The following is a 21268-nucleotide window of genomic DNA, read 5'->3' on the forward strand; positions in this document are numbered from 1 at the left end:
GTGGATCCTAATGAACAAGTCATGGATACTATAAATGATGCTTTTCCATTTGCATCGACAAATACAAATCAGGAAGGGAAAGATGACATGCCTACACCAATGGACAGTGCAACATTCGAACAATATGAAAAACAATTAAAAAATACCAACCAAGAGTTATACCCGGGGTACGAGAGCTTTTCGGGGTATGAAAAAATTCACGCTTGCAAAAAAATTTGTATTTTATTCTACAAAGGGAATAAAGCATTGGATAAATGCCCTGTATGCAATGAGTCGAGGTTCAAAATGACATCTCAGGATAGAACGACTAAGATCCCACAAAAAGTCATGCGTTATCTGCCTTTGAAACCTAGGTTGTAGAGTATATGTCAACGCATACTACCACCGACATGAGATGGCATAAGGAAAAATGGATAAACGACGATGTGATGAGGCATGGAAAGAGTTCGATTGAACATTCCTCAAGTTTGTTGTTGATCCTTGGAATGTTAGATTGAGACTTGCCACTGACGGATTCAATCCGTTCGGGGTTCTAAACCAACACCACAGCACTTGGCCGATTTTAGTATTCCTATATAATTTTTCGCCTTGGAAATGCATGAAAAAAGAATACATGATGATGACTCTTTTGATAACTAAGGAACCTGGTAGGTCAATCAATGTTTACTTAAGGTCATTAGTTGATAAGCTAAATGATTTATGGACAAACGGTGCGCACACGTACGATAAGTGCAAAGGGAAGATGTTCACTTTGCAGACATCAGTTATGTGGAATGTGAATGATTTTCCCGCATATGCAATGATTTTTTGATGGAGCACTAAGGGTTATATGGCATGCCCTGTATGTAAGGATAATGTAACATCTAGTTGGCACACCGAAAAAGTTTGTTACCTTGGTCATCGGAAATGGTTGCCATGGGACCATGAGTGGCGAGAAAAGGATAAAGAGTTCGACGGGAAAACAAAGCATTGCCTTAGACCTAAAGAATGGTCTGGTGATCAGATTTTGGAACAGCTTAACCGTTTGGATTTTGCTCTGTTCGAGAAAACAGCGAGTAGGACCAGACCTTCTACACATATGAATTGGATGCACAAGCCTATGTTTTTTGAGTTCTTGTATTGGTCGAAACTAAATCGAGACATAACCTCGACGTTATGCATGTTGAGAAAAATGTATTTGACACATTGGTGGGCACCATTTTTGATATCGAGGGCAAGACAAAGGACACAATCAAAGCTCGTCATGATTTGGAAAGAATGGGCATACAGAGGGGTTTATGGATGAATAGGGATAATGATAAAGGAAAAAGGGATCTTACATTTTTTTCCATGAAACCAAATGAAAAAACAGAGTTTTTAAAGTTTGTATCGTTTGTAATGTTTCCCGATTGGTATGCTTCTAATATCGTGCGTTGCGTGAATGTTGACAGGGGTAAATTTGTTGGACTAAGGATCCATGACTGCCATGTGTTTATGCAACGCCTACTTTCTGTGGGTATTTGACACCTATTGCCGGAAGATGTTGTGAAGCCAATCATGTTGCAGATTTTTTTCCCAACTGACGGCAAGAACGTTGCGAAAGACGGACATTAATTAGTTGCGCCATGACATTGTCCAAGTCTTATGCAAGTTTGAGATAATATTCCCTCCAACTTTCTTCATAAGTATGATGCACATGATGGTTCACTTGCTCGAAGAGGCATAGCTTGCTTGTCCCATCAACTATCGTTGAATGTATCCAATAGAAAGGTATATAATCCTCATCATTTGTTTATGCATAATTAACCCACACTTACTAATTTGTATTCTATCATTTTATTTTGGCAAGCTTCTCGGGGAGCTGAAAAAAGACGTATGCAGCAGGGCGAAGCCCGAAGGATCAATTATAGAGGCTTGTGATCAATATGAGTCGCTTACTTTTTGTGGAATGTATTTAAAAGATGTGGAGACAACTTTCAATCGTCCTAAGAGGAATAATGATGAGTGTGAGAAAGGAGAAACTTTCTATTTTTGCCCAATGCGCACGACCTTTTGGAGATCCAGTACGAGGCGATTCGTTTTCCAAAAATGGCGTGGAGGTAGCGTATTGGTTCGTATTGAACAATTGTGATGAGATAATGGCATACCTAGATGAGCATGAAGAAATGATGAAGTGAGAACATCCATCACATTTCTATGCCACGAAATAGTGAGAATTGTTTCCACAGTGATTTCTCAAATATGTAAGTTATAAGTGTTTTGTATTTGTGATATATATTGGAGTATTTAATTTTCTCAAACTAACAGGTGTATGTTTTTGTATAATATTAGGTGAATAAATTAAAAGCATCGAATTTCCCAACTTACAGTGAAGAGTTATATAACTCTATGTTTGGCCTGATTCGAGTTGAATTGTTCTTTGGTTGCCATGTTAAAGGCATCAAGTTTTTGGGGACTGCACGAGATGACAAGTTGTGTATCCAAAACAGCGGTTCCCATGTCCTAGGTGGACGCGAAAGTACGACCATTGATTTCTATGGCAAAATAACACATGTCGTGCAATTGCTTCACAAAGACCAATACCAAGTGATAATGTTTAATGTCGATGGTTTGATACAAACCCAAATAGGCAAGGAATTGCTAAAATTGACGATGGCTTACTATCTATGAACATTAACAGAACTTGGTACGATGACGACCCTTACATTTTGGCAAACATGGCAAAACAGATTGTGTACCTAGATGACCCTAAAGCTGGGAGAGGTTGGAAAGTTTTTCAGAAAATGGATTAGAGGAACGCGTATGCTAACCAAAACAAGACCCTACTAATGACGACATTGACAACGTCGTTGACCAATGTTTAGAATCTTCAATGGAAAAATGATGTGGAAACACTTTGAGATACAAATCTTATCCAAGAACCATTTCAGATACACGGAGTGGCTTTCATCTAAATATCGATTCAGTCAATTACAATTGACCTTGGTAATATTCCACGACACGATTGTGCAGTGGGCCCAAATGACTACGGTGACGTACCTATCGAGGAAGAGGATTGGGAGACCGAAAGTGATGATAGTGACGATAGCGAAAGTTATTATAGTTCAGATGATGAATAATGCAATTTATTTGTGACTCGCTTTGTAAAACATATTAAATGATTTTTTTTTTGTAATTTAATTATCTTATGTTATAAATAAATTATTTTTATTTGAATAAATATAATTTAAAAAAAAAATTCCCAGGTAAATTAAATTTTCAGCTCATTGCGCTACGATTAATTTCCCTTTCGTCGCACAAGGAGCTGAAAACTTTGCCTTTCTGGTGGGCACGAAAATAATTTTGTGAAAATTTGAATTTTTTGCGCGACTAATATCTTATGTTCGTCACGCAAGAACCTCAAGATTAAATTGAAATTGCAAACACTTTCCCCTCACCTCTTCCTCTCTGTAAACTCTTTCCCTTCGACAACCGTCTCCTTCAACTGTCCCGCACTCTCTTTTCCTCCTTCGACCGCACTATCTAGGAAACCACATATATAAACATGCAGTCGAGGGAAAATTAGGGAACATCTCTGGAATTTGATTATATAGAAGGGTGACATAAGCTCTTATCATGTGAATATTGACTAGAAAGCAACATGATGAAATACTTAATTGCTTTTCTAGTCATGTTAAAAATGTCAACATTAGCAGTTGGTCTGCGAAGGGTTTCCTTTGAGTTGTTTAAGTTTAATTCAACAAACATATTTAGCTGCATTCTAGTCATGTCAACGTTAGCAATTGGTCTGACAAAGGTACTAATTTTTCTTTGACTGCAATCTGTTGTTGAGTTGTTTGGGATAGAATCATTTTTGTATCTGTCAAGTAGAGTGGAGATTGGGTGAAGATAACATCGATAACATCGTTATATTTAAGCTACAGTTCAACTTGCCTGTTTTGAGATGGACATTGGGTGATGTTGGTTGTACAGTTCAATGATCTTTTATGGTTCAAGCACTATCTAACTTAATAAAGGATTTTGAAATTGTAAATAAGCATAAGTTGTGTTAAAATTCTTGATGTCGGCTGTTGGGAATGTAAATGTTGATTGGAAGAGTTAAAGCTTGAGTCTATCACTAATTGTGAAATCAATATAGTAAATGCTACTACTATTAAGCATGGTCAAAGCTCTTCCATGGTTATGATTTTTTCACTAGTGATTGAGTTGTTCTGTTCATTTGTGTATGAATTGTCCAAACACGTGTGGAGTCCCACTACATTATGAACTATAATTATAGAGGGCTGCTTTAGTGTTTAGGTATATTGGGGTAAAGATAAGGATGCTATGTGATAAGCTCATATTTATATATATTTTACATCAAATTCACTTGTCTTTTCTTAGTTAGTTCCTTATATTTTTGAGCTATTTACATTGTTTTTGTGTTTTGTGGGATTTGTCAAGCCAAGAAAAGAAAAATAGCACAAGTTGCATATTAAGTAACAAATTTGTCAAAACTACTTGTGCAGGTCAGCTGACTTTGGAAGCAAGTTATGAACAGCTCAAAATGAATTAGAGAATGAGCCTTATATGCTTGAAAAGCTACAGATGTCTATTTTCTGGAGCATTTCGTGGATTGTTAATATCATTTTTGTAGAAGACGTTATGGCCGTTTTAACACTGAAAGGTTCACAAGAGACTGGGCAGTTTGTAACTGCAATGAAAGCAATAAACCCAATAAATCTAGCAGCCAAAACTGATGCAGCCAAGAATAAGCCAGCTGATATCTACTCAAATATCAGAGGAAATGGAAATAAAGATGAGGATTAAGTGGGAGTAATTGGCATAAAGGCTACCCAAAGAGTTACAATTGTTTTACCATTTCCTCCCACTTATTGCCATCACTAAATGGCTGTTAGTGGGTGAGTTAAGGAGAAGAAAGTGGGCTAGCAAGTTAAAAAGGGGAAAGGGTGCAGGTTGCAGGGTTGGAGAAAGAAGAGAAAAAAAGAAAAAAATAGAAAAGAAAGAGGACAAGGCAGCTTTGCGGAAAGGAAGGAAAGGAAGGAGGAAATCTTGGCATTCTCTTCTCTCGGTTTTATCTTCCCAAACTCATGTCTTTCTTTTGGTTTTATTTAATAATAATGTGTAACTAAATTTTTAGTAGTTAGGGGCTGTTTTGAAGCCCCAAATATGATTGCAAGTTTGTTATGACATTTTGTTTGAATTACTTTTATGAATGGATGAAAATTGATTCACTACTTGTCTCATTGATGAATTATTTATTTGTTTTCTAGGATTCTAACGCTATGAATATGTGTGTGCCTGCCCTTGTCGAATGAGGACCTACATATGTTCTAGAGTAGTACTTGTTAATTGCGATTAATATGTGAACCAATTTCTAAGATAAGTAAGACAGCGCCAGTACTTACGATGCCTTGTGATGACTCAAACTTTTTTCATTCTTAATGATTTCTACTTGTTAAATCTATGAACACGCTATTCTAGATTGCATGCTAGGGACTAAGTTAAGTTGAAAACGCCATTCTCTTAACATACTACGTAAGAAAGAGTAATAGGTTGAGTTCTAACATTGAGCCAACTTGAGCATCTTCATCCAGAAATAAAAGGAATTTGAATGAAACATAACATGTTTGCATGATTATTTGGTGGTGGATAGCAATTCCCCTAACTTGTTTTTCTTAATTTGTGAACTACTTAAAATTTGTTTCTGTTCTGTTTTTGTTCAATTTAATTTAAATAGCATATCAACTCCAAAAATCCCAAAAATTTGTAGAAGTGTAGCTCTGTGTGTCTAGTGTCTTCATATAAAATTTTGTAAAATTTAGATAAGTGTAAGTTGGTCTAATAATTATTTTTCGGTGGCTGGTCAGTAGGGACAGCAACCAGTTTTTGTGACATTTTAAGTAGTTAGATAAAACAATCTTCTGCGGGAAAGACCCTTATTTTCATATGCTACAATTGAAAAATCTTAGCTTTAATAAGGAAAATCAATAGGACATTTGTGTGCTACTTTGTGCTGTGCTTTTAATCCTATCACTATGTTTGTATTGTGTTGATTTGATTCCGAACTAATTCTTATTGCAATTGCTTTCTTTAATAAGGTTTGCTATCCTATAAAAAAGGATGAAATACATGTTTTACAAGCTATCATATCCGTGCATTGTTATATTTTCAGTTTAACTGATTGAACACTTGGGCAAAGAATACTACTAACTGATTGAACACAAGGATGAAATACATGTTCATATTCGTGTTGCTTTCTTTAATAAAGTTTTGTGTTGCTTTATTCCTCATTATTTGTTATATCCGTGCATTGTTGTATGGTCACACCCAAAGGTGTTACACACATTTTTCCCTAACAAAAAAAAGATAAAAAGTATAAAGTGAGCTTTCTTCTTTCTCACTTGTGTTTATTAGGTATGTCTACTTAAGTGGAACTCTCCCAATTATATACGAATTTCATCTTGAGGCTTTAGAACTAGAATTGTAATCAGAGCATCAATCACATTTATATCAACTTTATCCAACTTATTGTCATACATGAAACATACTTCTCTACACTGAGAATAAAAGGAAGTCCTTGTTACTTTTTGTTGGTGATTTTCAGTTAATATAGTCCTTGCCAAAAGGCCATCTGACATTCCATCTTTCTTATGTTAAGATTCAAACTACTATGCTGATTTTAATTAAATGAATTGATGGTTTAGTCTGCTTGTTTTTCCTGTTGTAATTGCTTTATTTTAATTCAAATAACTATGATGCTAGGTTTCAAAGTCTTGTGAAAGCATTTCCCCTGAAAACCTCCTCAAGGTATAAAAGGTTGATTTACTTGGATGCATCTAGTAAGTAGGCTTTTGTGGCTTAAATCCTATGTGCCTGCTTTCTTTCATAATCGATACACTGTTTTTCTTCTTTAACACAAAACTTTATTGCTCAAATTTCCAATACAAGTAGAATTTTTCCTATGTCATTGATTTAGTGTTATTCTTTTTATTTATTATTTTTTTAAAGTTGCTTATATGATTAATCTGATAAATACTATAGACGTTTTAGAAGGATTATGATTGGCTGCTTGTATAACTAACAGTCCAGAGAGCAATTTATTATCTTCTCATTGTGTAGATGTCACATCTAATTAGAAGTCGTAAGGTGGTGTCGAATGCAACCCGTTCGATTCCCCCGCCTCCTACTTTAGTCGCTATTGCTCCAGCAAAAATGGACCATAGGCCGGTTAATCCTGTCAATCCAGTTGGTTCTGTGGTCTCCTAGGTGTTGACGTCATTAGCCTCTTTAATGGCACAACCTATTAGCGCCAAGCGTGGTCACCACCGCCCCTGCATGCCCGACAAATCAGCATCCACTACTAATGCCTCAAGGTCCCAACAAGGTAAACATGTGATAAACGTTGAGAACTGAATTTTTCTACAATACCTTGGTGATTTCTCCATATAGACTTCTTCATCTCATATAGGAAGATCAATTAAGCTTTGCAACCTGAAAGTTTGTCATTTTATTTCCAATAACTGCTCGAATAAATCTCTTATGCTAAACTTTGTCAATATTTATATTGCTAATAAAATTTGCCATTTTTTGTTATCAGTGTTTGATATAAATAATTATGTTTGTTGGAGCATGAATGCTAATGGTTGATTTACTGTCAAATCTATGACTTGAATTCAAAATAATGTAACAACAAATAACTAAAAAATTGAGTTGCTAAATAGAATGTGGAAGTTAAATGTTCCTCATGTGATTAAAATTTTTAGTTGGCTTTTCATTCTGTATCGGTTACAAACTAGATATACACTATGTAATATTTCATTTGGCATCCACTACTGAAGCATTCAACTGTTGTGATTGTTGTTAGATATCATATATTATTCATTACATTGTCCAGGGTTTGGGAATTGTTATAACTTTAGGGGAGGTTTTGCCGAAATTTCGGTTTCATTTGTTGTGTTTGTTTGATTGTTTTTTATTTTTTTCAGCAAAGAAAAATACCTAGGGACCTTTGTAAACACGGAAAATTCTTGAAACAAACAAGACAAGAACACGTATACAAAATAATATTTTGTATTAATTTTGGGGTTACAATCTCTTTTACAATTTGATCATTTGATTCTATCTTCGTGAGGTGTAGATTTGTAAATGGGTCGTTGATCTAAAGGGTCGTCGGGGCTTGATTTAGGGATGAACAATGGTGCAGATTTGTTGATGTTGTTGATCCAAAGGGCCATCGAGGCTTGATCCTAGGATGAACGAGGATGAACAGATATTTAAGGGCCTTTGGGGCTTAATCTTGATGAACAGTTATGTGGATTTCTTCAAGGGCCATTGGGCTTGATCTTGATGAACGAGGATGAATGGATCTTCAAGGGCCTTCGGGGCTTGAACTTGATGAATTGTTGTGTGGATTCTTCAAAGATCGTTGGGCTTGATCTTGATGAACGAGGAATGTTTCTTCAAGGGCCTTCAGGGATTGATCTTGAATGAACGAGGGATGTTTCTTCATGGGCCGTCATGGCTTGATCTTGAATGAACAAGGGCCTCGAGGATTTGGAAAAGAACGAAGAGTGCTTTCTCGATCCTTCGAAATTCTTAGGAATTTGGGGGGTTGGATGCTTGAGAGCTTCAGAGTTTCAAAGCTTCCAGGATTTTGTGAAGTGAATTGGTGTCATGAAATGAAAGGCTTAGCCTTCTATTTATAGAATTTTTCAAGGCTTAATTTTGAATATAATAATTAGATGAAATAAATCATTTCTGCTAGGTATTGACATGTGTCCTTTTTTTAATGACTTTTTCAAGTTTTGTTGAGTCACATGTTGCATGTAAAATTTATGTGACATGTGAACGTTGAAATTTTAATGCATTGGTCAACATTTATTTCACCGAAATTTCGATGTCTACAAATGCCCTCACTTCAAGGCGCTTCGTATACATGTGCTTGTCACATGTAGAAGATGTGTTTTGAAGTCCCTTAATGTAGACGCCGATCTAAGAGCCGTCGATGCTTGATCTTGAATTGGGTTGAAAGTTTCTTTAAGGGTCGTCGGGGCTTTATCTTAAATTCGGCTGGAAGATTTTCTGGTTTCCTCCAATTGTTGATTTTCCACAGGCTTAATCTTGAACTGAGCTGGAAGTTTTTATGGTTTCCTCTAAAAGGTCGGAACTAACTCCTTTTATCTGGAGCTGAATTTGATTCAATGATGGTGGACACTTGATCTTGAATCGGACTTGTGGTTTCTTCAAAGGCCATTAAGGCTTGATCTTGAATTTAAATGGGACCACGATTGGTTTCACCTAGCAAGTGAGATTCACCTTTGTTGGGGATGAATCAGCACGTGCAGTTGTTGCGTTTGTTGATTATCCACAAGCTTGATGTTTCATTGTCACTCGTCTTATCTATTCTCTAGGCAAATGTGGTATCTTCTCTGGAAGTACATCAGCAGTTGAGGATGAGTACTCGAGAGCGATGCTAGGTAAGTAATCAAGGAAGGGGTTCCAGGTAGTCGGTTCCTGACTGGAAGCTTGATTCCAAGTGCCAACTGATTGCTTTCTTTCTTATTATCCTCCAGGTAAGAACAAGGACAAAGAAAAGGACATGGAGAAAGCATGATATAAGATACTTTCGCTTTAGACCCTGATGATATGAGATACTTTTTCTTTTGAAGAAGCAATGGTGATTTGACGGCGTTGCACGGCGAGGCTTTGCTCTTCGGCAACAGTGCCAGCGAAAAGCTGTTGAAGCTTTTCGATCTCTTCAATTAGAGCAACGACGACAGGCTTGGATTTGACTTAGACTATTCCATCTGGATTATGCAGTTCTGCAGGGAAGGGCACTGTGCTATAGTGATTTATTCTAGCTCATCATGATGCATTCTTCTCTGCTTGTTTCTTTTGCATAGCAGAAGTGGTGTGCAACCTTTTACCTTTGATTGGTCATTCAGAGCATCACTTTTCATCGACTCATCCATGCTTAGCAGCTTCAGTGTAAAGAGCCAATATTATATCAATTGTTCTGAGGCATTTGTTGAGGAAATTTGAGACCTAACAACAATTAAAGATGGGTACTCAAGAACAACATAAGGAAAGCAACCAGGCAAAGGTTCCGGGCAATCAGTTCCATGTCGAAAGTTTGATTTCAGGTTCCGACTGCTTGCTTGGCAAGAGCAAGGGTAAAGGAAATGATAGGGAGATTACATGAAATGAGATACTCTTATTCTCAACCCTGATGATATGAGATACTTTTGCTCTTGAGGGAAATAGTATAAGATTTTGACGCTGGTGTAAACCTTTTCGGTCGAAAGGGGTTTCTTGCTGAGGAAATTAGTTGATCATTTTGAGTGACTTAATTGAAGAGGCATTATAGGAGAGGAAGAAAACTAAGTATGTTGAAAGGTTTGGTTGCAAATGCATTCTTGGCAAGGAAGAAGAGTCAGGCATTTTGGATGTATGCCTTTCCATGGAGGATGGAGGTCAACATATATAAGGATTTCCCAATAGCAGGTAGTGGTGCGGATGTGGCCTTGTAACCCACGCTTGTCGGCAACAGTGTTGTAGTTGGAATAGTGAAATTCATGCATTTTCAACTTTGTCAGAGATTTTTGACAAAGTTACACGTGATATCTAAAAAGCTGAGATTGCATCTGAAAAGTGTTGACAGACTTTATGCAGGAAAATCTGGCTTTTGAAATTCGAAGAGTGGTGTCTATTCGATTTTTGAACAGGTGGCTGTGTTGCCTCTTCTTTTATAGAGGTATTGATTGTATTTAAAATGCACACTTTGAAGATTGCCCGCCTGTGAAAATTGTCTCTGCTGTATTTCTAAGATTTTACTTTATCCAACCTTTTTCTTTTATCATTTCTGAAAATGGCTTACCCATCTAACATTTGTTTAGATTTGAGTCTCATGAGTGATACAGACAAGCCACGTCAGGATAATATATGGCACCTATCCTTCTTATCTTTTAATGGCCTTCTTAAAGTTGGAGACTTTGTGATGAGGGATGAAATAACGGCTACAATAGTAGCTAAGAACCTCCTCACTCCTAGAGATAATAAGCTATTTTCAAGATGGTCCGATGAGTTGGCTGTCCAAGACTCATTGGCTCTCAATGTTCAGTGTGCGAGCTCTATGTCCATTATGGGCCAAATCCTACTTACTCGAACTTGCCAAGTTGAATCATTGACTGCCGAGGTGGCAAACCTTAAATGAGAGATCAAACGGCTCAAGCGCGAGAAAGCTTGATCAACTGCAGGAATTCGAAGGTTGGATTCAACGTGACCATCAGAGGTTTGCGGTTTTATTTTAGAGGCACCTTTTGCCTTCGCCATCTGGAGTTCGACCAAGTACTGAGGCTTCGAATAATCTATCTTCATTACTTCCCCCTTTTGGGGTTTTACCGAGCACTGAGGCTTCACATGAGTGACATTTGTGAGGGCTACCTCTTTTTATTTAATTCTTTTTTTGTGTGTGTACATATTTGTAATTTCTCAAAGATATCAATAGACATGCTTTATTTCATTCAGTGTATTGTGCTAAATATAATAGAGCATATATTTCATTAAGATGTGGTACTTCATTTTTTTTTAATTATTTTTTTAGATGGTGCCATCTTCCTCCTTTTTTCTACTTTTCAATTATTTTGTTGCCTTTGACTTTCCAATAGTAGCATGCAATTGTGAGTGGCTTGAAGATGGCATGGCTGGGTTCCTCGATGGGTGCTTGAATTTGCATAGGATATCATTCCTCTTTAGAAAAATGTGAGCTCCACCTTTGAATTGGCATGCGGGAACTCACGTCAAATGTGTTGATGGGTCACTTTTGAACATGTGCCTTTGTCCTGTAGCTTAATCCCACCAGAACCCTTCACTTGGTGCAGTGCACCATTCCTGAAACCTTTATATATATTTTTTTCATTATTATTATTATTTATTTTTTATTTTTTGTTGGCCAACACTTTCCCTTTCTTTTCTATATATCCCCCACATGGTGTAGGGATAAATGCAGAGGAGCTTGGAGCAGTGGGAGGTAAGGCACAGAGCAACGACCATCTTGGGTGAAGATGGACTAAAGCTTGAGGTAGTGCAAAGCGTCGAGCTTCACGACCGGCTAGTCGTTTGACAGTGGTCACTGAAGTTCTTCACCAACTTTGATCATGATGGCCAGGGTGACGAGCTTGAGGTAGTGCAAAGCGTCGAACTTCACGACCGGTTAGTCGTTTGACAACGATGACTGAAGTTCTTCGTCGATTTTAATCATGGTGGCCAGAGTGACCAGCTTGAGGTAGTGCAAAGCGTCGAGCTTCACGACTAGTTAGTCATTTGACAGTGGTCACTAAAGTTTTTCGCCAATCTTGATCATGGTGGCCAGAGTGACGAGCTCGAGGTTGTTGGCAGCTGCGAGGAGCTTTAAGATACTGGCGCAGGTGTTGGTGCTGCCCCTTCGATGGAGGGTGGAAGACGACAAGGCGGCCGTGGAAAAGCTTGGATTTGCTGCAGCTGTGGAGGAAGAAGATGACGAGTCAGCTGTGGAAAAGCTTGGATCTGCTGGAACCGTGGCTATCGAATCTTCAAACCGCCAGGGCTGAAGGTGGGTGGTGATGTTGAAGCCGAGAGGCTCAAGCTTGAAGTGGACAAAGGTGCAGTTGCTTCGGCCATTCGGTTCCATCAACCGACTATGATACGGACTCAAATTGCAAACCGTTGTCATCAGACCAAACCCCAGCAACCATTGTAGGCAGACTTTCCACCTTCTTCTCGAGATTTGATGGCTGGAAAGATAGTGTGAATTGTTGGGCTTGCGGGCCTTCGCGACACTATTTCAGCAAGCTCTTTTCGCACTTGCTCTTCCGGATCTCCACCATCATGTCTTCTCTCATGCAACGATTCAAGACGGAAGACGGACGACAGAGATGTGCTGACAAACGGTGTGGATGAGATGAAAGTCTTTGCCAATTGGGAGTGCACCGCCACGTTGCAAGCCAGCTTTTGCTCCACTTGGGATCTTCATGCTACCTCCAGTGAGATTAGCGCAGAGAGAAAGAGGCATAGTCTTTATGCCTGAATGATTGAGAGCAGAGAGGATAACAGCCGTTGTGGGTTTATATAGTGAAAATGACAGAGGCGGGAAGTGGTGGAGCATCCACAATATCTTTAATTTCTTGTGATGGAAGACAATATCTAACTGCCAGAGTTGCGTCTTCTTCATCATCAAGTGCAGTGTAACAGCGGTGGAAGAGACAGATTGGGTGTTTCGCATGTAGGGAGGAGCTTGGGCGATGAAGTTCACCCACTGCTCTGCTGCGTTGGGATGGAAGACGAAGGCCTTGATGATGGTCAGCACCGTAGAGACAGACGCGTCTAATAGAGGTGGACCGGAGGAGTTTCACGATGCAAGGAAGAATGAAGTGGAGAGAGAACAGCGCTCAGCGTTTTTTTTTTCAAAGCTTAAGAATGGAGATGGAGAAGTTGGGTTTGGGAGTTGGGCCTGGATTTGGGCTAGTGGAATCCGGCTGCGTCGAGCGAGCTAGGATAACTATGGCATTGGGCCGGCCTGTGGCATGTGGTGAGCTTGGCGAGAGCTGGACCTAGGCTTGCTGTAGAATTTGACTAAGATTGCTTTGCTCCATCCATGTGGCTTTTAAGTGGACACTTCAATATATATATAATATAAAAATATATTATATACATTTTTTTTGGTACAAAGAAATTGTAATAACATTGACCTTCATTAATCAAACCTTTAATAAAAATCTTTATTGATTGAACTCGAAGTTTAACGTTCGAGCTACCTATGTGCCCTTTCAAAGAAAACATCAAGTCATAACGTAGTTCAAATACATTTTTTTTTAATTTTTCTTTTGTGTAGTATGCAGTTTATGCTCTTGCGGGTCAGGAGCATGGCTTATTCTTAGGCATAGTAGCGCTTCAAGAACTTGCTGTTTATGGGGCCAATCCTCAAGCCATCTTCTTCACAATCTTGTAAGCAATGCTTGTGTAGACTTTTTGTACTACGTAAGGTCCATCTCACTTCGAGGTGAATTTGCTTCTGGTCTTGTGCGTCGTGATGATAGGCCTACACAATGTAAGGACAAGATCTCCCAACTGAAAAGAACAAGGGTGAACTTTCTTGTTGAAGGCCTTGGAGAGTCGTTCTTAATAACATTCTAAGTGTTGTTGAGCTTCGAGCCTTCTCTTATCCAGTGCTTCTAACTCTTGAAGATGCGACTTTGCATTCTCTTTATTAGTCAGACCTTTTTGTATAGCCATCCTCAGTGAGGGAATTTGGCTTTCCAACGGCAAAACAGCCTCCATGCCATACACGAACGAATACGGCGTAACTTGAGTAGGCGTCCAGTGCGTCGTCCTTTATGCCCAAAATGCTTCACTTATTCTCTTGTGCCAATTTCTCTTGGTCCTACCAATGACCTTCTTCAAGAGGTTGCATAGAGTTTTGTTGAATGCTTATGCGAAGCCATTGCCTGGGACATGATACATGGAAGACTTATGCTGCTTGAACTTGTATTTCTCGCAGAGCTAGTCCATGAGTATGTTGGAGAATTGTGTTCCATTGTCGGTGATGATGTAACGAGGCACACCATATTGGTGGATGATATGCTTCTTGATGAAACAGACGACAATTTCCTTCTTGACTTCCCTTAGGGGTATAGCTTCAACCCATTTGGAGAAGTAATTTGTTGCAGCTAGGGTGTAAGTTTTTCCAACATATGACTTTGGTGCGATCCGTCTTACGACGTCCAATCCCCATGCATTGAACGGCCATGAAGCAACTGTAAGGTGTAATTAGGCCTGACAATTGCTGACATGACCCGATTACCCGATACGACACGACACGAAATTAACAGGTGTTCGGGTAGACACGATAACGAATCGGGTGTTATCGGGTACCCCATAAGCACCTATTAAGATAACGGGTTAGTTCGGGTATACATGTGGGTAACACGATAAATGATAAGCAGAATATTAATTTAATAATTTTATAACCCTAAAAAATACTATAATAATTATATATATTAATTTAACAATTTTATACCCCTAAAAAGTTTAAAACTATGATAATTATATATATATATTAAATTAACTATAATAATTATACCTCCCAAATATTAACTATAATAATTATATATATATATATATATTAAATTTTAAATTAAATTTTATACCCCTAAAAACTATAATAATTATATGTACAAAATAAATAGATTTAAATATAGATCAAATATATATATATATATATATATATATGTACACACATACCATTGAACTTGATGGGATACACGAAACTAATTTCAACGATTCAACCGTTGAACTTGTTTGTATATGCTTCGAGATCGCATCAACAAAAAATCGCAAAAAAAAAAAGACATTCAAAGATCAAGTAACGGGAAAACTTTTCGACGGTTATAAAACAAAAAATCACGATTTAACAATTATTTTAACTCCGATTTTGATGATTTTTTACAGCTACACTCCTTGACCCTATATGAATACAATGAATGAATTCAAACTTCAATTTAAAATATTTACACTAGTGGATACCACAAAATCTTATGTTATACTTAATGAAAGTATAAATAAACTCTCAGTGTTAATGAATCTATCGTTTTGATGGGATACGAATTCTATGAAACTAATTTTAACGATCCAACCGTCAAACTTGTTTGTATATGCTTCGAGATCGTATACGCCAAAAATCACAAAAAAAAAAACATTCAGAGATCAAGTAATGAGACAAAACTTTTCGACGGTTATAAAACAAAAAATCACGATTTAACAGTTATTTTAACTCTGATTTTGATGATTTTTTTACAACTACACTCCTTGACCCTATATGAATACAATGAATAAATTTGATCGTCAATTTAAAATATTTACACAACTGGATACTACAAAATCTTATGTTATACTTAATGAAAGTATAAATAAACTCTTAGTGTTAGTGAATCTATCGTTTGGATGGAATACGATTTCTATGAAATTAATTTTAATGATCCAACCGTCAAACTTGTTTGTATGTGTTTCGAGATCGTATACGCCAAAAATCATAAAAACCAAACATTCAGAGATCAAGTTATGAGACAAAACTTTTCGATGATTATAAAAAAAAATCACGATTTAACGGTTATTTTAACTCCGATTTTGATGATTTTTTACAACTACACTCCTTGACCCCATATGAATACAATGAATGAATTTGATCGTCAATTTAAAATATTTACACAAGTGGATACCACAAAATCTTATGTTATACTTAATGAAAGTATAAATAAACTCTAAGTGTTAGTGAATATATCGTTTTGATGGGATACGAATTCTATGAAACAAATTTTAATGATCCAACCGTCAAACTTGTCTGTATATGCTTTGAGATCGCATACGCCAAAAATCACAAAAAACAAACATTCAGAGATCAAGTAATGAGAAGAAAAAAATTCGACGGTTATACAAAAAAAATCACGATTTAACAGTTATTTTAACTCTGATTTTGATGATTTTTTACAACTACACTCCTTGACCCTATATGAATAAAATGAATGAATTTGATCATCAATTTAAAATATTTACACAAGTGGATACCACAAAATCTTATGTTATACTTAATGAAAGTATAAATAAACTCTTAGTGTTAGTGAATCTATCGTTTTGATGGGATACGAATTCTATGAAACTAATTTCAACGATCCAACCGTCAAACTTGTTTGTATATACTTCGAGATCGCATCAGCAAAAAATCACAAAAAAAAAAACATTCAAACATCAAGTAACGGGACAAAACCTTTCGACGGTTATAAAACGAAAAATCACGATTTAACAGTTATTTTAACTCTGATTTTGATGATTTTTACAACTACACTCCTTGACCCTATATGAATACAATGAATGAATTTGATCGTCAATTTAAAATATTTACACAACTGGATACCACAAAATCTTATGTTATACTTAATGAAAGTATAAATAAACTCTAAGTTTTAGTAAATCTATTGTTTTGATGGGATACGCATCCTATGAAACTACTTTTAATGATCCAACCGTCAAACTTGTTTGTATATCTTTCGAGATTGCATACGCCAAAAATCACAAAAAACAAACATTCAGAGATCAAGTAATGGGACAAAACTTTTCGACGATTATAAATGAAAAATCACGATTTAACGGTTATTTTAACTCTGATGTTGATTATTTTTTATAGCTACGCTCATTGACCCTATATGACTACAATGAATGAATTCAATCTTGAATTTAAAATATTTACACTAGTGGATACCACAAAATCTTATTAAGCTCGACGGACTAATTTTTGATAATTTACTTTTGAGAAAACTCCAACATCTAGAGGCTATTTTTCTCTGCAATAAATTTCTTCAAAATTCCATAAACTAATCAAATAGGTTGCCTATGTGGTCTATGTTGTTTACTAGTTCTATGTGAGTGTGACTGTGTGACCTTCAGTTAGGCTAAAACTGCATCAGCATTACGAGGTAAATCCAGTTGAGTCCATTTTGTGCGTAGCGTAATCACTGCACCAATCCACTATGATTTGCAGTTGAGTCCATTTTCTCCATTTTGTCCACTGTGACTGTGTGGTTAAACCAATCCACAACCCCTGCACTAGAAGAAATTAAGCACAAAATGTGATCTGAGTTAGATAAACAAAACAAATCAACTACTAGCTAGCTATTTGTTCCACTTCTGTGTTTTGCTAAAGAATTCGTAATCTTAGTATTGAGTGTGCAAATTCTTACTTGGTTTTTAGAACAGGTCCGACTCTTAGTATTGGTAATCTTAGTATTGTTTGGTAATTTGCAGTTTTGTTTATCTAGAATTGGTAATCTTAGTTTTGTTTTTCTTTCATGAAGCAATGGATGTTGTAGACCAAGATTTTACGAACCTTAGTGATGGAGGGTCAGTGAAAGTTACAATGGGAATACAATCTGATCATGGAAGTGAAAATACAGAAGATACAAATACAAGTCCTGCAAAGAAAAAGGCTAGAGTGATCAAATTAGGTAAGTGAACATTTAGGTCTCTTGTTTGGAAAACTTTCAACAAATTGACTACTATTTTTTAAGATGGTAAAAGTCGTGCTCAATGTAAAGATTGTAAGAAATTGGTAATAAATGATAGTCATCATGGGACGGGTAATATGAATAGACATTTGAAAACATGCCCTGGACCGATTGGTGGATTATTGTCGGTGTCTGAATTCTGTTCCCAAAACTTTGATCCTGTGGTATTCCGAAGCTTATTGGTAAATGCCATCATCAAGCATAATCTTCTTTTTAGTTTTTCAGAATATGAGGGAATTAGGACTTTGTTTGCATATATATATATATATATATATATCCTGATATTAAGTTACCGTGTAGAAATACAATTAAAGCTTGTGTGTTGAGGATGTTCAAAAATGAAAAACAAAGGCTTCATAATTTGTTAGGCTCAGTTAAAGGTAGAATTTGTTTGATATCAGACTTATGGACCTCACAATGCACTGATGAGTATCTTGCTCTTACTGCTCACTTTGTAGACAAATATTGGAAATTGCATAAAAGAAATTTAAGGTTTTGTCACATGCCTCCTCCGCATACTGGTGTTGCATTATCTGAGAAAATTAATGCATTGGTGACTAAGTGGGGGATTGAGAAGAAGTTATTTTCTATTACTTTGGATAATGCTTCTTCAAATATTTCTTTTGTTAGCATTTTGAAGAATCAATTGAATCTTAGAAGTCTTCTTATGATGAATGGTGAGTTCTTTCATGTGCGTTGTTGTGCTCATGTTTTGAATTTGATAGTTTAAGATGGACTTTGTTTGTACCATACTTAGGGCCTTCGTATTTAGACCTCGTATAAATACTCGGAGGACTCAAATGTAATTATGTAATAAATGAAGGGGGCAAATATGTAATAAGTGAGGAGCCCTTATTCTATAAAATGACCCCTCACTCTCCTCATGAAAGGATGTCAAGTTTTAGGCCATGTGAAGAGAGCACATAGAAAATAGGCTAGAGAGTACACTGCCTCTAGCCTTCTTGTATATTCACCATTCAGAGTGAAACAATATCAAGATCAATGTGGACGTAGCCTAAACATTAGGGTGAACCACGATACATCTTGTGTTCTTTACTTTCTTGCAGATACACGGTCGAATTTATGTTGTTCCAAGACCCCTCCGGTTTTGTGCATCAACATTTGGCGCCGTCTGTGGGAATCGACATGAAAAACTATGTCGGTTCTCTTTCATTTTTTCATCAAATCTCACCACCGTGAATCTGTAGAAACCTAACACCCACACTCAGAGACACACCAATTCAATCTACAGAGAGAAAGAAAAACTCAGGTGCATCTCTCTTGAATCCGCTGACCAATAGCCTCCAATTCCACAAGCAAATTACAGAGACATTTTAACAAACACCTCACACGCAATTGCCAAGCTTGTTTTCCAACACCCATTCTGATGGCTTCCGTCGTCCCCGATAACCTCACCAGGGAGCAGTACGTGTACCTGGCGAAGCTCTCTGAGCAAGCAGAGCGCTATGAGGATATGGTCCAGTTCATGGAGAAATTGGTCGTTGGTTCGACTCCGGCCGTCGAGCTGACTGTCGAGGAGCGCAACCTTCTTTCCATCGCGTACAAGAACGTGATCGGCTCCCTCCGTGCCTCTTAGCGCATCGTGTTCTTCAATCGAGCAGAAGGAGGAGGGCCGGAAGAACGAGGAACACGTGCCACTCATCAAGGAGTACAGATCCAAGGTTGAGTCCAAGCTCTCTGATGTCTACGCTAGCATATTGAAGCTCTTAGACTCCAATCTTGTGCCGTTGGCGTCGGCCAGTGAGTCCAAGGTCTTCTATCTGAAGATGAAGGGCGACTACCACCGTTACATGGCAGAGTTCAAGTCCGCCGAGAAGAGAAAAATTGCTGCTGAGAACACTATGCTTGCTTACAAGGCTGCCCAGGACATAGTACTTGCGGTTCTATCACCAACTCATCCAATAAGATTGGGTCTGGCACTAAATTTCTCAGTGTTCTACTATGACATTCTCAATCAGTCTGATAAAGCTTGCAGCATGGCCAAACAGGAGAACATGCAGGAAACGGAGTGAGAAACAAAAGCAAAAGCGGAGATAAGATTCTTTTCTTATTATTAATCCTATTATCATTCCTTGTCTGCCAACTGCAAAAGGGAAAAGAAAAATAAGAAACAAAAACAAAAACAAAAGCAGAAAGTAGAAAGAAAAGCAGAAAGTAAAAGCAGAAAGCAAAAGAAGATAAAAAGAAGCAGACATAATTGCGGTGGTGATGGCATGCAGAAAAGGGAATTATGGGTGTGACCCATTGAGCAGAGGGTCGGATTTATTTTTGAATGATGTGATTTATTTTTCTTATCTTTCGGAGACATCTGTATAACCCCATCAGAGGGTTAAAAAAAAAAGTACGTCCAATACTCCAAAATTATTCGGCAGGCTGCCGCTATTATCAACAACCAGGTGATCAAAAGTACGCCCAGCACTCCAAAATTATTCGGCAGCCTGCTGCTATTATCACCCACCAGGTGATCAAAAGTACGTTTAGTACTCCAAAATTATTCGGCAGCCTGCTGCTATTATCACCAACCAAGTGATCAAAAGTATGCCCAGTACTCCAAAAATTATTCGGCAGCCTGCCGCTAGTATCACCAACCAGGTGATCAAAAGTACGCCCAGTACTCCAAAATTATTTGGTAGCCTTCCGCTATTATCACCCACTAGGTGATCAAAAGTACGTCCAATACTCCAAAATTCATGAGCATTTATCACCCACTAGGTCATCACTCATGTCAATCATACATAAACATTCATAAACATTTATGAGCATCACTCATATCAACATTCATAAGCATCACTCATGTCAACATCCATGAGCATCACTCATGTCAATCAACATAAACATTCATGAGCATCACTTATGTCAATCAGCTTCGAAAGCTTCATTTACAGAGCTCCAGCTTCAAAGCTTCATTTACAAAAGCTTCAGCTTCAAAGCTTCACTTACAAAGCTTCAATGCATGGTATACAAAGACCGTCTCTGAACAACCACCACTTCGGCCCATACATGGATTGAATTTGAAGTCTCTAGCCAACAGACTCCATTGATTGAAGACTTGGGGGACTACACTATGTACCATATATTGGGCTTCCACAACGGGGCCTTATGAAAAATACTTGAGGGGACTTAACCCATTATTTATGTACTGAGGAGCGAACCCTTATTTTATAAAAGGGACTCCT

General features: G+C 37.5%; 1 pseudogene; it reads left to right on the forward strand.

Moving 5' to 3' along the window:
• The first annotated feature begins 19415 nt into the window (after window positions 1-19415).
• On the forward strand, window positions 19416-20144 carry LOC126592070 (14-3-3-like protein GF14 lambda; annotated as a pseudogene).
• The last annotated feature ends 1124 nt before the right edge of the window (window positions 20145-21268 follow it).

The sequence above is a fragment of the Malus sylvestris genome, chromosome 12 (assembly GCF_916048215.2).
Source record: "Malus sylvestris chromosome 12, drMalSylv7.2, whole genome shotgun sequence".
Lineage (NCBI taxonomy): Eukaryota > Viridiplantae > Streptophyta > Magnoliopsida > Rosales > Rosaceae > Malus > Malus sylvestris.